We start from the raw sequence: 11,029 nt of genomic DNA, 5'->3' as shown, positions 1-11,029 counted from the left end.
CCCCAGTGCCGTGAGCAGGGCTGTGAAGCGCAGCCGGAGCACTTTGTTCCTTGTGCAGGGGCGCTCCCGGCGCATCCAAAGCACGCGATGATCCAACCGCATGTCTCTTTGGAAGGTGTCTGGCACAGGGTTTGGATAACACACAAGTTTTGAGGACCTGGGGAAAGAGAAAGAAGCCCGAGAAACATAGTGTTTTTCTAAGGCCTTGCTCTCCTAAGCTCTCTTTTGCTCTCCTAAGCTTGGTACCTTTCACATTGCCTTCCAATATTACTTACCGCATACACTCACACAGCCAGGGCTCACTTCTAATTAAATGTGCAGAAATCAGGCACAAGGATATGCCTGGATACACATGCCTCTAATATTTCAAGTAATTGATGTGAGTAGTGAAGTACTTCACAACTTCGGAGGGCTTTGCTACATGCCATGCAGGAATATTCACATGATAAAAGAAGGCTTATGTGAGCAAGAACCCAATATTTACGTACAATAACGACACATTCTTGCCTCTTGTTTCTTAAAAGATAAAAATATGAATGAAACTTTGCAAACATTCAGAAAAATAACCTAACAACTAACAAAAGAGAGGAGGATGTCCTGCTAGTCCATTTTTCATAAAATTGCATGTGTTTTGCTTTAAGTACAGCTAGATTTAAAAATATATGTATATATGTTGGTCTTGCAGGTGATTTTCTGTCCTTTTGTTTAAGACTTATGCAAAAAAAAAAAAAAAAAAACTTTTATTCATTGTGTTTTCTGGATGTGGAGTGTAAGATGTAACTTCTTGCTGCAAGATCTCCAGTGTGGTCAGACTTCAGGAAAAAATATTATGGCAGCTTTCAGCTCTGACTCAAAGCTAAAACAACCAGAAAAATAGTTCATACCAGTTGGCTTTCCCAACATGGGTGCTCAATAACCCTGTAACTAGAAAAAGGCAAAGTGACAAAAATGTATGAATAGTGACACTAGAGTCATGGAAAGCCAGAGCAAACAACGTATGGGGGGTAGCAGCCTGGCATGGGAGTGTGGGGTATCCATAACTCTTATTAACTTCATAAGTGTATCCATGCTTATTAACTTCTCTGAGCTTCAGCTCACACTATCTGACACTGAACTTCACCCTCTAAAAGCACCAGTATCGATAATTTGTGGGATGCTACTTGGTCTTCCCCTCTTGGCATCCTTGGCTGCAATAGCAGGCTCCAGAAGCTCAGATAAGAATTTACTAGCTGGTTGTTCTCAGGAATCAGCATTTATCACACCAGTTCATAAGCAGAAAATACCCTTCTCAAGTCACCTGCCCTTCCCCTTATCATTCCAGGGAGTTCATCTCTTTCTCCCTCAGTCATCATAAGGTTTGCTTTCCTTATTTCTTGCTCTCTGCCAGGAGTGGACTTTGGTACATCTACTTTGGCACATCTACTTTGGCAGATGTCAAGCACCTTATTGAATACCTGTAAGCAACTTAAATTGCTTCTTAATCTGTAAATAAATACATAACTCACTAATCTAAACAATTTACTAATGTAAAATGTTACATCAGTAGGGATTCACTCTCTATATAGATCATTCCTTGTGCTTACATTTTCAATTTTAAAGCATACACTTTAGAATATGCTTAAAATTTAAAGTCGGGAAAGTTTGCTTCAAAATCGCATGGCTAATGTAATTTCTCTGTTTCATTCTGCTGTTGGTGCAATTAGGAATTGGCACATTGAGTTCAAAGATGAGAAACTAGCAATGAAAATGAGAAATCATCAGAAAGAAATCTTGGTGACTAATACTAATTCTAATGTTCAGCTCCTGCAAAATATGATTTACCAAAGCAATTGCAAGGTAGCACCAGGTACTCCAGAACTTAAGAGGCAGAGAAACCAGCACAGGTGAGGACTTGTGAGCAGTGTTGTGATGTGAGCTGCACGTGGTAGGCAAAACAAAGGCAGGAGCAGAGCCCCAGATTCCTGTGCAGGCAGCACATTCACTGCATTGCCTCACCAGACATGGTGCAAATTCGCTCTTTCTTTGGGGTAATAACAAATCAATACATCAGCAAGTAGCTAGAAAGTCTTTCAGACTGAGCGGATCCGAGTCTGAATTCTGCAGTCATTAAAGATTAAATCGTTCTTCTTGTCCCTCCATAAAAGTCTAGTAGATGGCATTTGTGCTGAGGCCAGTCCTGCAGATGTAGCCCGTGAAGAGGCTTCCTGCGTAGGGCTGGAGCTGACGTTACTCTTTAAGAGTGCTAATCAGGGAAGCTCATTTGTAGCCTAGAGTAAATACACAGCCGGAGCACTTGTAGCTCCAATTGGGCTCCCTGCTTCTTCCAAAGAAGTAAGAGATTTATCACCTCCGGTCATAAATGCTTGTGCACATTTATTACTCAGCCCGTGTCTATAAATAGACTCTTACCGGGCTTACTAAAAGGAGATTGGAGTGTACCTAAGATAACATAAGACTATCTGCACAGTCTGGTTTAATAGTGAAATAGAACAGTTCACATTCATACGTTGGCAAGCTTTAGATATTCATTGCTTTTCAATAAGAAAGATCATAGAATGAAAGAATCACAGAATCCTGAAGGTTGGAAGGCACCTCTAGAGATCATCCAGACCAATCCCCTGCTCCAGCAGGGACACCCAGAGCACAGGGCGGCATCCAGGAGGGTTTGGAAGATCCCCAGAGAAGGAGACTCCACAGCCTCCCTGGGCAGCCTGTGCCAGGGCTCTGTCACCTTCCCTGTCAAGATCCATTCTTTTAAGCTCATTTTGGTCTCTGCTTTTCTGATGATGGTATCTTTTCTATCCTGTAGAAATTTCTTGTATGACAGTATTTGAGGACCTACTATATGCCTTTGAAAAAGAGAAGTTACCTCCTCTACATTTGGAATATGGGGACACATTAAGGTAAAACCCAAGTCCAAAGATGCAGTTCAGTCGGAAACTTATTTAGATGCCTCAGATTCTTAGTGTAGTCCAGAACTTAGAGTTATCCAGAATTTAACTTTTACCTTGTCCTGTTGCCTGACTTCTTTTTTTTCTTTTCTTTTTCAGGTATTTCATCCTGGATGTATATGCTAAGATGATGTGATCCTTCTTCACAGACCATCTTTTTCTGAATCTCTTGTGCATGCTAGATTTTATGTTCTCCATGCAATGTACTCTGTACCATATTAACTCATATGATTCATTTATCTCTGTTGATGTTCTTTCAGCTTTTTCGTGATGACAAGCTGCTGTTTCCTAGCTTGCTGCATTGTAGCTTCATAGCTACCATTTTACTCAGTATCCATTTACTATCTCGTATCAGCTGCATCTGCTCTTCTATCAGCTGGCAATCTCATGTTCACCACATCTGGGCTACGTTTTTCCTGCATGCTGCAAGAGTTTACTGGACATCTTCATATTGCAGAGTGCTACCATGAGTTCCCTATTTCTGACAGGGTAACCTGCAATATCTACAGCCACATTCTCATCAGAGCACAACATTGAACCATTGACTTAAAATACTGCCATCTAATTCAACCAGTTTCTCATTATCTTTCTCAGTGAAGCATCTCATGTCTTTTGACTGACTCATAAACCATCATCTTCTAAAGCAGTGCTTGAGGCTTCTAGATATGTCACCTGTAACTTTGCTACATATCATAACAGGAAAATCTGGCAGTGGGAAAGACTTCTCCTTAACCCTCTGCATCAGGCCATCTGTTATGGTTTTGAGCAGAAATACTGGAAATAGCAACTGCCTCATTGAACTGCTTCTCAGTGCTGCTGCGCTCCCAATGCTCCCGTGTGTGCCTTGGCAGTGCCCAGCTATCTAGGAACTATGTTTGCATCTTTTCCAAGTCCATTCCAGCTGCAAACGTTTTCCTAAAACATCTCACAGCTTAGTGAGACAGTGAACAAAAAAGAATAAAAAATATGTATGTGAGTGATGTAAGACTTTGCTCTGGCAATTCTCACCCTTTATAGAAGATAGGCACTAAGAGAAAAAAGGAGGGAAGGTGAAAGTCTGGTGCCTTTAAACATATTCCCATTTCAGGACACGTGGGTACAGTATCCACTTGGTAAAAATCATGCCAAGCCCTCCCAGTCTGGGTTTTGGTATTTTCAACAAAAGAATGTAGCAAGGCAAGATCAGACATGGAAATAAGACAGCTTTTTTGCTATGCATTTCTCAGGATTAAGTCAAGAAAATCACAGTCTGGGGCATGCAGCTTAAAATACAGCTAATTTAAGATTAACAAATTATGTTGGGTCATTCTTTGTTGCACTGATCACATACCTTTTTTTTTTCTTTTTTTCTTTTTTCTTTTTTCTTTTTTCTTTTTTTCTTTTTTCTTTACTTAAATAAAAATGGACAACAATTCTTAGTCATGTAATGCCTGATTTTTTGTGCAGAAGCATGAATTCCCTTTATCCAGTTAGTACCTATTGACCTGTCAAGGACCTCGAGAAAAATAAAATATTTACTCTTGTATTTTTTCATATCCTGCTTTTTTAGTTGCTGCCATTCCTGTTGTTATTGCTGTTTTGCCAGTATAATCTGGGAAAGCACGTATATAAACCACTTGCCATAGTGTGTCAAGCAGATTTCTACAGTAATCACTTCTTTGTGAACTACTTAACAGAGTTCCAAAATATCAGTGAGATTGAAAAAGCTTATGAAATTCATAGATTGATGCTTTCTTCTCGGAAAGAAAAAAAAAATCTTTGATCTGATCTGTTTTCACAAGACATTTCTTTTTCTAGGATCAACTTCCAGCTCTTCATGTTTTTAAGCAGGATGACTCTGAGAAACTTGGACACTGCATTGGGTCTACTTGTGCCTTTGCCCAAGGATGATCATTGTCAAGTTTTTCATTTTTAAATAGAATCTTACGTTTAACTGTGGTGAGCAGACAGATCCTCAGCAGTACAAACTGAGGGGAGTCCACTGATGTTTCCAGTGATTAATCAGTTTACTCCAGCTAAGGATCAGGTGCAAATGCCACCAAGAGATCAAACTAGTGAATGTCAAGAGCCTTAAGGTTTAATTAGGGTAACATGGGAAAGACAGTGAATTTAGAACAAACTTCTCATGATAATGTAGAGAATTTAATGGAAAATATCTTTGCTATATTTTTAAACAGTTTTCCAACTGAGATTTGGAATTTCCCTAATACATGAGAATAATACACCATGAAAAATCTGAACAACTTAAAAAGCCTGTGGAACGGTTACAACTATTATAAATCTCTAATGTTTTGTAAATACAATTGTTTTCATTCCTGTTAATTGTTACAGGACCCTCCTGTAACAGACATGATAATGCTATCTTTTTAGCCCGACTGTGGTACTATTTTATAGTTTTGGCATTTTATCAGACAGTTTTGGCCCTTTGGTTCTTTAGCTAAGTTCTTTGCTTTTATTTAGTGGACTGTGGGTTTTTTTTTTTCCCAGCACAGTGTATGACAGAGACATTGAACCAGCTTTGTTGTAGCCAGTAACTCAAATATTAATTTTCGGACTCCACTTTTATGTGTATCAAGGGATATTACATGGGAAAGTATTGGGAGCAAAAAAATTCCTCCTGATTGCTTTCATCGTCTTAGTGTTTGCCTGTTATCTGGGGGAAAGGCTGATAGGAGATATGCCACGCTCATGCACACACAGACATGCAGTCACCTCTGGCCTGTACACAGGCTACTCCTACCAAATATACTTATGTCCCGTCACACCCTTGCCCATGACAGCTTGGGTTGTGCCCATGGACAAAGCTTGTGGGGCAGGAAAGAAATAACCAGCACAGGCTTAGGATGGTGACTGGAATTTGACCCAATTTTTTAAATTAAGGGTTTTGTTTGTTTGTTTGTTTGTTTGTTTTTTGGAAGGGACCTCTAGAGATCATCTAGTCCAACCTTCCTGCTCAAGCAGGCACACCTACAGCATGTGGCACAGGGGACAAGTTTATTCTATTTTTGCTAGTAAACATACAAACATCTTCCACATGCAAGAACAGGAGCCCTTTATATACTGTGGAGAAAAAACAACTAACCATAAGATGGGCACCACATGGCATATGTCATATACGACTGTCACACTCATATGGTAGGTATGTTGCCAGACTCATGCCCCCTCACACAGTAATTCTATATAATAATGCAGAAACAGTACTCAGGAAGAGTGGCTGTGACATGAGTTCATTTCCATTTCAAGAGCTGCCCATCAGGTTTATATTGTCCAGAGTGCAGTTTTCATTATCAGCCCCAGCATCAGTCGCTAGTTAAGAGCTACAGGTGGAATCAGAAAGTCTGCAAAGACAAAGCACCTGAGGGCAGGGTCCCTGGCCTTCCTGCCTTCGGCTGAGCAGATGGAACTAGGTAAACAGCTAACTGCAGACTGAGTCATAAAATCAACAGGCTCAGCGGATAAGTGAGGAGAGGAAAAGGAAATGTTAGCTGAAGCAAATGTGCCGCCACAATCTGGACACAGTGTACTAAAGCACCAAAACGTCAGGTGAACAAAACTCCAAAATTTGGAAGAGGAAGGATAAAAAAAAATAATCATGATGTACCATCTACATAGGTGATAGTAATCAGCTTACCATTAGGTAGGTAATTACCACAGTAATTACTATCACTGCTACAGATCACTAATATATAGGTAATTAAGTCTGGTTATGCAAAGGGTGATATGCCTTTGTGTAGAGGAAAAGAAGAGGGGTTAGTAGTGCTTTGTTTCTGTATTTACTGTCACTATTTCTGTGAGTGAAATAGGTGTATTTCTAATGAAATATTCTATTCTAGTGAAGTAGTTCTATTTCACTCTATTCTTTACTATTTCTTCACTATTCTTCTCTATTTATTTACTGTTCTCTATTTATTTACTGTTCTCTATTTATTTACTGTTCTCTATTTATTTACTGTTCTCTATTTATTTACTGTTCTCTATTTTAAGAGCACCTCCCAAACTGAAAGAATGAATGCAAACACATTGTTTGCATGACAGTTTTGGTAAAATGGAATCTATATTTTTATGAACATTGTAGAAACAAGAAATAGCCCCTCTAAGAGGTTAGGCTGCAGTTTAGCAACTGACGTATTAAGGCAAATGCTAGGCCAGATGTAAAATCTTATGTTTCACTGACTGATTTATCCAAGTTACTGTTGATAACTTACATATATCTTTCTGAAAAAAAAAAAAAAAAGGAAAAAGGGGAAAAATTAAACTATCTAAGAGTGCATTATGTTAAAACACTTTATTTATAAGATTCCTAATTTCTGTAGTTCCTCTTGAATAATTGGGATAGCAATATGATTTATTTAAAAAAAAAGACACGAAAAGTGCAATATACAATTTGAAATTTACAGTGTCCTGAGTAATTGTGAGCTGAGCAGTCACTCAATATGTTAGATTAGTTTTCTCTGTACTTTGCTATATTCCAATTTCTATTCAGATTGCATTAGGATTAGATTAGGGTTTGTACAAGAAACATTGACCAACGTGGGTAAAATTCCTTGAAGAATCAATGCATAAGGGCTTCCGAACCCCTCAAATCAGTCTCAAAAAGGGAGCTCAAACATACTGGAAAGGAGTTACAGCAGGAATTAACTTGAGGCAGTCCTGTGAATTAGTGCTTGGAGCTGCATTATATGGTCTGTGATTCTAGCACCCCAAGCATCAGATCTGAAGTTTATCAGATCTATGCAATAATCTACTCTGTATGCTACTGAAATCTCAGTGCATGGAGTGCTAGCAAGAATACCATTTTTGTCTTGGAACAAACGGCATCTTTTTCATCCATAAATAGTTCAAGTTAGGTGGTTACCTATCACCTCAGTAACACGGCAGGGAGGTACCCAGGGTGTGTGTGTGTGTGTGTGTGTGCGCATTTCTGCAATGACATCTTAACGGATGGATCCTGGCACTTTTGTAATTTAAGACTGTCTGCACTCACAGTTGAACACAGGCTGTAAAATATAATCTAAATAATTTAGAAACTCTGCTCAGATCTTTCACTATTCCCATTTTAAGAGGTTTTTTTTTTTTCCAAAAATATCTTAAAGTTAGAAAAACAGCAGTATATGAAACTTGAATTAATGGTCACCTTACAATGCCCTAGCATTTAGCAAGCAGTGGTCAGGCAATTTCATAAGCAGAAATCCATTTGAGACACACATCTGTTTTTACCTCTGGTTGCTGAAGTGTTTCACATGAGATAACACAGTGCTGTTCTTATTTAAAGACGGAAGGCCAGGCCTTCAACCCTAAGAGCCTGTGAAGAAACCAGAGGCCATTAAAAGCTGCAGCCAAGGAGCAGCCGAGGATTCCCTTGGGCAGAAGAACATCTCAGGTGATGGAAAGTGCTAATTTTGGGATGATTCATGCTTCCAGACAGAAGATGGGCATAGCCAGCCATATACTGAGGGATGGATAAAGTAAGCTTACTTTAGGTATACATAGTCACTTTTATTGTGCATGTTGTGTACCATGGATTTGTCTGCACACAGAGTGTCCTGGAAAGGCTGGGTTTGCTCTGCTCTAAGCCTAGCATGTGTGAGCTACCTGGAAAGCTCAGCAGGCAGGCCCAGGATGTCCAAACTCCTTGTGGTCCATCTGTAGTAATTACTGGATCTCTCTAAGCCCTGGGCCAATACCGAGACTTTCAAAATACTCAGTGGATTAGAAAACAGAAAGAGAAGAGGCAGGAGCAGCGGCACAAGGCCTTGGTTACTCTTTGCCCAGCAGAGTGGGCCAACAAGCAGCAAGGTCTTTCTCCTCCACCAAAGATGACACCACAGTGTGGAGATACCTGAGCCAGCAGGAGCAGTCTGCTTTGGACAGCACAGGCTGTCTTCACTGGCAAGCAGTGGAGACTGACAGGGGTAGATGTGCAAAAATGTTCAATTGATGTTTTCAAAAGTAGCATTTGACCCAGCTGCCTGCCTTTTGGGACACAAGGTGAAAGAGCATATAGAACCCAAAACAGGGAGTGATTTTTGAAGATATTAGTGCAAAAGGCTTGCCCAAATCTACATGAAAATCATAGGCAGAACGCACATCAATCCTCTGAAAGGCAATGATTCACCTTTCTAAAATTGCACAGAGAGAGATAGAGTAGTAAAGAGTGTTCATTTCTTTAGTAAAAATAGAAATACAATATATTTTTCACACTAGTCTTCCCTTTTTATCCAGCATATTCGATAAGTTTTCATTTGCAACCTCGTATAACACTCTTATTGTTGACTGAGCAAATAGGCTTCATAATTTGTAACTGAAAATTCTAAAGATTGTTCCAATTGCATTTTAAAACTGCCTTTTAGTTTTAACCGCCAAATAAAGTAATTTATTTCTGAAAAAAAGTGAACAGATCCTTCTTATATTTTTGAACATTAAAATAACTAAATATTCCTGACAATACATGTTACAAGAAGGAAAACAAGGAAATAGGCCTGAAATCCATAACATTATATAAAGATTTCCACCTTCACTTTCTTAAAACATCCTAAAAAATAAATTACAGTCAGGGAAAAAATCTTGCAGGGTCCTGATAAATGGGAAGCAAATGCATTAACACTATGGGTCTCCTGCTGTACAGAAAATGCAAGAAGTTAGAGCAGAAACACCCTTGCCAATGCATCATGTCCTGGGTTCTCTGGAGTACTGAGCTCTGCAGTCTAGCAGCTGTTACAGCCCAAGTCAACTATCAGTCCTCGAGATGGGACAGCATCCTAAGCCACCTCACGGAAGTCAAAATACATATTGGCTTTATACATAGAAGGTGTGTTTCCTCTTTGCCCATAAACAGGATTTTGAGTATAGTAACAGAGAGATGTGCACAAAGACAGGCAGTTCCAGAATGCTCTCTGGGGTTAACTTTTGACAGGGTTTCCAAAAGCGCATCCTAAATATATGTGCTGGGCACTTGCACAGTATTGCAGCTGAATGTGAAAACAGCCACATGAAAGCACCATCACAACCTCACATTCGCAACTGAAAATAGGGGGCAGATTCAGATTTTGTGGGCAGATTAAGAAAGGCACTTGGAAAATTTGTCCCTTAAAATACAAAACAAATACAGCCCAATAGACAAACTGAACTGTAATACTCTCCTTCTTTGTAGCTCATCCAAAGAATTCTTTGTTTTTACTTTGTCAGAGAACGAACATTTTTTGGCCGTTGCTTGTTGGCATATTATTCAAGATAGCTTAAAAAAACCAGGGATTTTCCAGGGGTGAGGCAGGGAGGGTGTAGGGATTGCTAATATTTTCCTCTATCAATGGGCAGGCATTTGTGCAGCTGGATCAGAGCAAGGATGACTCCTAACTATGCAATCTACTCACTTTATCCAGTATTTTTAAGGTTCAGAAACAATCAGAACCATCACCTGCATTTTTACGATCCCTGTGGTAATTAAGGTTAGGTTCACACGAGGCAATAGCCTCCAAGAGGAGCTTATGCTGTGAGCATCTCTCCCCTGCTCGCCTACAGATTGTTTTACAGGGTGCGCTGATGAGTTTTGCCCCAGGAGCAAAAGCTGCAGAAAATCCTCTGCTTGCAGATTTGCAGAATAAACAGCTCGCATCTCAGAGCAAGCACGTTTATTCTCTCCGTGCAAACGCGTAATTTTCTTGTGAATGGGATTTATGGCACATCAAAAGAACAGCTGCCCCTGAGGGCTCCGTTTAAACCACCAACAGCAAAGAAACTCAGGAATCCCCCAGGAGAGCGTGCCCCGTTTCTCCTGCTTTGCAGCTGCCAGCTCGCAGTGCCCGCCGCAGCCAGGCAGAGCAGGGCACGTTTGGGGCAGCGCTGCAGCACCAGCTTTGTGACCATAAACCAGCGTTGTGGGTTTAAAGCTAAGCTTTGGGAACACGCTGTCCTCTTGACCACCCATGCTGGACACACACAAGCTGCGGCCAAATCCACTCCCTCTGCCAGGCGTTTTGGGTGCGCGACAGGCTCCGGGACAAACCTTTGGAAAGCGTTTCCCTCATACAAAGTGGGAAAAAAAAAGGTGTAAAATGGAAAAAAAAAAAATAACAAACCCA

Source organism: Nothoprocta perdicaria, unplaced genomic scaffold (genome assembly GCF_003342845.1).
Source record: "Nothoprocta perdicaria isolate Ctin4 unplaced genomic scaffold, notPer1 scaffold_16, whole genome shotgun sequence".
Classification (NCBI taxonomy): Eukaryota; Metazoa; Chordata; class Aves; order Tinamiformes; family Tinamidae; genus Nothoprocta; species Nothoprocta perdicaria.
This window is presented reverse-complemented; position numbering follows the sequence as displayed.